The sequence below is a fragment of the Pseudophryne corroboree genome, chromosome 9 (genome assembly GCF_028390025.1).
Source record: "Pseudophryne corroboree isolate aPseCor3 chromosome 9, aPseCor3.hap2, whole genome shotgun sequence".
NCBI lineage: Eukaryota > Metazoa > Chordata > Amphibia > Anura > Myobatrachidae > Pseudophryne > Pseudophryne corroboree.
The window spans coordinates 191,687,317-191,693,852 of record NC_086452.1 but is presented as its reverse complement, the minus strand read 5'-3'; positions in this window follow the sequence as shown (position 1 = coordinate 191,693,852).

The window sequence follows — 6,536 nt, the reverse complement described above, 5'->3', positions numbered from 1 at the left end:
TCTTACAGTTTCGTGCGATCCTAGTGAACTGTGAGAGGGGGATGTTATTCTTCCATCGTTTCAGATGGTTGCTCTGATAGTGAACATAGCTGTTTGTATCCACGTTTTTTATAAAGTTCTTTGTAACAATCTCTTTTCCTTGGTGGGTCAGTATCAGATCCAGGAACTATATTTGTTCCGTACTGTTGTTGGATGTAAACTTCAAGTTCATGGTATTGTCTGATATATATACAAGGAAGTCTTTAAAAGAGGATTCATCGCCATCCCATATGATTAAAATATCATCTATATACCTTTTGTAAAATATGATATTTAGATTAAAAGGATGATTAGTAAAAATATATTCATTTTCCCAATGACCCATAAAAAGATTAGCGAAACTTGGCGAAACTTTTTCCTCCCAGCTGGGTCCTTGCTGCAACGTGGCACAGTGACCCCCAATGTCTGAGTATGCTTTCTGATCGGTACCACCCAGATCCTATATTACAGTCATACCACACTGGATATGCCCAAATATCCGTCTGATCTTGGAAGCCAAGCAGTGTTGGCCCGGCCAGTACTGGATAAGGAAACTTTCCAAGAAGACCGGGTGCTGTAACAACAACTGGATCAGGGACGGGTCATTTCTATGTCTGCATATTTTTACACTTAAACTAATAAAAATCACCACTCTGTTTATAATGGTATCCATCCCTATATATAAGCACTACTAGCACCATATTGATTACAATATCAACTTTCCAGTGTAATAACCTCACATCTGCACTGTATTCTGCATCCTTTGATACTAGCTTAATGCACTATTTCATAGAATATCATTCCCATAGGGACAATAGAAGGTTTGCTGTGTATGTGTTCATTTGATATGACCATACTGGAACTTAACCATATGCAACATAGTCCTCATTAATATGAGGGATCTGTATATATTATGGACTATATATGACTTTTAAATCGGTTGCAAGTACTGAATCCGCTTTTATCTTTCTTTTTTTCCGGTTTTGGAGACAAGAACACACTCACCACCTATCTAAACTAATGGATATTATCCATGGAAATATGGGCGCCGGCACCCGCTTCTATTACATAGAACTGTCTCATGCTATGGACTTCAATAAGATGGCCGCCGCACCTTTCCTCATATCAGCCGGCGCATGTGCAGAAGAAAGCTCCGGACACCGGAAGTGGGGCGGAAATGACGCTATTAGCGTCATTTACCGGGAATGAACTCCCCTGAACATTTTTCAATGATTTTAAAGTGCTCCTTTATAGTTTTAAAGCGCAAACATAGCGCCTGACTACATCTAGTGTCTCCCTCACTACTAGAAACAACTATTCTATGTTTCTTGAATCCTGTTCCTTAATGTCAATTAACCACAGGAAGTGAGGTAACTAATCACTTCCTGACCCATTAGGGTATATATAGATGATGTGTCCCACTATGCTCACTACCCCTTGATGAAGTCAAACCAGACGAAACGCGTTGGGTGATTCCTGCCTACTACTGAAATCCTCAGTTAAGCTGTTTTTTACTTTTTAACAAAATTTTGTATACATTTATCTTTTTACATAATTTTTAGACACACAGTTGTCTCTAATTTTTCGCATCTTTTAGTGCATGAATTTTTAGCACCATTTTAATCTGGTCTTTTATGTGCCCTTTGGAACGTTTTTTTAACAAATTGTGTAACGGTTTTTTAAAAAAGCAACATTTTTGTCTGTTCACTGTCTTTTTATGTGCAATTGTCCTAAAACGTTCTGTGCAATAAACCCCATTTTATTTGTTAAGAAAATCTTCTTATAGTCACTCAGAATATCTACCACCTATGGTCGCTTTGTTCTTATTCGCTTTTCCAATTTTCATCTATCCGGCACACGTACAAGTGCAGGTCGTACCTAAGATCGAGCAGACGCCCCATATACAGAAAAAAGGGGAGTGGCATTGTAGTGACTAGCTGTTCTTTTGGGGTACATTTACAATTGACATACTGTGAAAAAAAAATTTTACTGCATCTTTTGGCGCTGTTAGTTCACCCTATATATATATATATATATATATATATATATATATATAAAGCAAATTGTTACCGGCACTCCACCATATAATGATATTGCCCCAGGTGCCATCCAGCCGATAAAGCATGCAATAAATGTTTCCAAACGGCGGCACTCCTTGAGGACTTTCTATCACCAAGAAATGAAGAGACAAATGCCCCTGTATGTTGTTAACGTTTCAGTCTTTCAACTTTCGTCAGAACAAAGTATACAAAAAACAAAACATACCTTTATACCTTTCCCACTTACATTCCTGCGTCTTCGGCGCGGCAGCTAGGCGGGTCCGGATGATGTCACCTGCCACGCGTGCGGCGCGCTCCTTGCCCTGTCATGGCGCCGGTAACCTCTCAGTGTCTCCGGCGTGGCAACCAGGCGGGTCCGGATGACATCACCCCTCACATGTGTTGCGCGCTCCTTTGCCCGTCATGGCGTCGGTTACCTTGGAAATGTAAATACAAAACATTTAATCACCATGGTAAACATGAAAATACATACATAAAGTGGAACAACTAGAATCTGTGAGAGTCTAGGGACACAATCTTTATACAAGCATCAGAAGGGATACAAAAAAGCTTAACAACTTTGATGGATCAGTATCACAATGATATTACAGATCTTTGCAAGCGCAAACTATAAATAGCAGTGTAAGCCTAATTGCTCATTTAACCCCGCCGGTACCAGGGTATTCAGGCGATGGATCCATCTAGCCTCCCTCCTCAACAGGGCCTGATTTCTATCACCACCCCTAATATTAGCAGGTTGTTGGTCGATGATTTTATAGCTAAGAGAAGCTAGATTGTGCTTGTGGGTTTTAAAGTGTCGGGCTACCGGTTGAGCCTGTTGGTCACCCTCCAGAGCAGCCCGGATGGCAGATCTATGCATTGCCATCCTCTCACGGAACTGCCTGGAGGCCCTGTTGAGGAGGGAGGCTAGATGGATCTTTTGCCTGAATACCCTGGTCCTGGCGGGGTTAAATGAGCAATTAGGCCTACACTGCTATTTATAGTTTGCGCTTGTAAAGATCTGTAATATCATTGTGATACTGATCCATCAAAGTTGTTAAGCTTTTTTGTGGAAGTTTGTGGAGAGGGGATATCCTTTACCTCTATTGAAACAAGCGAGGGCGAAAGCATGTGCTCTGAACAGAGTGGACCTGTTGACTAAAACTGTGACGCGCAAGAAACAGGACAAATTACCTTGGGTGAACACATATGACACTAACAGCCGTTATACTAACAAAAGGGCCAAGGCTCTGTGGCCTATTATCACCACAGACCCTGAACTCAAGATACTAAAAAACACACAAATCATGTCCAGTTACAGGAGGGGTCGGAACATTAAAGATCTTTTAGTGAAAACGGATCTTAGTAAATTCAAGAAACCAGCTCCTTCACACTTTTTGAGCAGACCTAATGGTTGCTATAGGTGTATTGGGTGTACCACCTGCAGTTACATGTCTGCAGGGGCTAGTATTACACATCCACATTCCGCCAAAAAATATACCATTAATTGGCCGCTGTCTTGTAATTCCAAATTTGTAGTATATGTAATCATGTGTCCCTGTGGCCTGTATTATGTGGGCAAAACAGAATGTTTGTTTAAAATAAGGATGGCCCAACACAGACAGGCCATTAGGGCGGCGTTGGTCTCAGGTAATAGTGACCAGCCGGTTGCACGTCATTTCGCAAAATTGAAACATGGTATGGCGACCTTGAAATACCGCATTATTGATCAGGTGCCAGAATCCATCAAGGGGGGCAACAGAGCATTAAAACTGCTCCAGTTGGAGTCCTGGTGGATCTTCAGACTTGACACCATCAGACCTAGAGGGCTAAATGAGGCTCTGGGGTTGAGTAATTTCCTTTAATATGTTTAAAGTGCAGGGATGGTTTTGCGGACGGTTTGAGGATTGGTGTAATGGACCTGGTCTTTTAACCGGTCAATATTTGGGCTTAGCGACAGGTGGGTAATGCCAATAATTTGATACAATTAGGGACCAATGATGTTAGTGAGGTCATTTTAAAGATGCTGCTTACAACTGTGTGGAGTTTACATGTGTTTTGTTATATAATGTATTACACATGTTTTTATATATGTACACATAATTATGCATTTTAAAGGGTGTTATGCTACATAATTAACAGAGGGCACGATCTGTATTAAGACCCACGCATGGATGCACTGAGACTGAGCTAGATGTTGGTCCATGACATGATGTGGCATTTTATCACACATATGTTTTATATTGGATTTTTTAGCAGTCCTTTGCACTTTAAACCATTCTTTATATCACAGTTTGTCATATCACCATGGAGTTCTTTTTATCTTATAGATGTTTTTTGCACTATGTACAAGTTTTTGTATTTTATTATACATATATATTTGTGTACAGATGTATTGATAATAGAGTAGTGATGAATAGATAATATGGCTAATTATATTTATGAGGCACTGCTGGCGGTGTGGTTCCACTGCCCGCGGGGCTAACTGTTCTGTAGTGAGCATTGTTTGCACGTTGCACTTTATGTATACAGTAGAGAGAGGAGACATGGAACTTAGCACAGTTTCAGTGGAGCATGTGTGGGAGCTGACAGATCGGAGTTCTCATATGTTGTTTGTTTTGGTTTGTTAGGTTGCCGCGGCAACGTGACCGGGACCCGCGACGTCACTTCCGGCGGAAGTGCTCTGCTTGTGGGGACGGACGCCGGGCCTGGGACACGGCGGCGGCGGCAGCCAGTGGGGGACAGCGTTGAGGGGAGAGTGCACCTATAAATGTTTGTTGAGTTGCAGTGTGGGGTTATCCTGATGAAGGGGCTACACGCCCCGAAACGTTGATGATGTAACCATGCAGTTTGTTCACTAAAGAATTTTTTGTTATTCACCAAGTCTCTGAGTGCCGCCTTCTTTATGGGATATGAATGGAGGTGAAACCTCATAGGATGGCACCTGAGCCAGAAAGCCCACGGAGGCCTTCCGAGTGCCGGCCACGTTATGGACATTTATATATATATATATATATATATATATATATATATAAGCAGAAGAAAGTCCTGTACTCGCATCCAATTTCTCAGGGTGGGTGCTATCCCAACAGAACAGGGTCCGCTGAATATATTGGTGTCCACACAGGTGGCGGGTGCACTCTCACAAATGTACTCAGATTCTGTAGTTGATATCAATTGTTCTTTATTATAGCCTCATAAATCCGACGTTTCGACCCTTCCACAGGGTCTTTTTCAAGACAGGCAATATGATATCTTTATTTCATAATGTGCGTAGTTTAAACAATGCCTAAAAAGAATACAAAAAATGAAAAAAGACTCAGCCTCCCAGGCCCCTTAAAGTTGGCAGAAGAACCAATGTGAACTGGGCCTCAAGTACCCTGTTCATATGGTGACTATGGTGTAAAATAGGATATACTTCCAAAAAACCACCTTTAACCTAGGTGTAGTAAATCACCAAAGCAGTGTTCAAAAGAGCCACCTTAATCCCCATAACACGAGGGATACCACTGATCCACCAGATAGTGCTTAATTTCTCCCTTTCAACCACTGGTGGAAACCACACCAATCTATTTCTCATAAACAACAGAACAGAATGATTACTTACACATGTTCTTAAAAACGTGATCGCAATGTGCATAGCCTGTAGATAGCCAACATTGCATGTGGTCCAATAGTAGCTGCATAAGAGTTAGCTGTTAGACTACGGTATAACATACCCTCCAACCTTTCAAAACATGGTGCTATTAACAGTGTGCCGTTACCTATAGCAATAGCTGTACGGATATGAAGCATCCTGAGGTCATATTTTCACTGCAGCAGCTCAAACAGACCTGCTGGAAGAAAAGTGTACTCTTCAAAATGGACAAGTCTCACAACTTACATCAGCAAATCTTAGCAGACCACGCTTACCATGTACTGGAACCTGCCATGTGTTCCCAGGACGCTTGCTGGAGCCTGTATGATTACGGAGGTATTTATACCCCCATACCGGAAGTACCTCCTAACGGAAGAATCACTTCAAAACCAAACAAGCCAGTTCTATGTGTGGAAAGAATCTACCAACCTCAGACACCTATGAAATGATAACTCACACCCAGGCAAGCTCCGTTCCCAGCGGGCAGCTAATTCTGAGCCTGCATTTGGAATCGCGTCTTGCGTTCCACGGCACCGGAAGCAAGACGCGATGCGTTCCAATACACCGGAAGTGGAAGCCGCGTGTCTCCAATGCGGCGGACACTCCTCCGTCTTTCGAGCCCGCCCTGGTGCAATCATTGGTGGTGATCATGCGTTCCACTTGACACATCCATAGACAACTCTGCACAGGGCTGGTTTACAAAAATATGCGTATGTGTCTAACAGCATCTCAATTCTCATGTGAACTAATAGATATTAATCTGGTGTGTGGTACTTGACTCACTAGACTAAGTGGGTCAGAGTGTGGCCCGGTCTCATAGCATCATATCCCTTCTTATAATC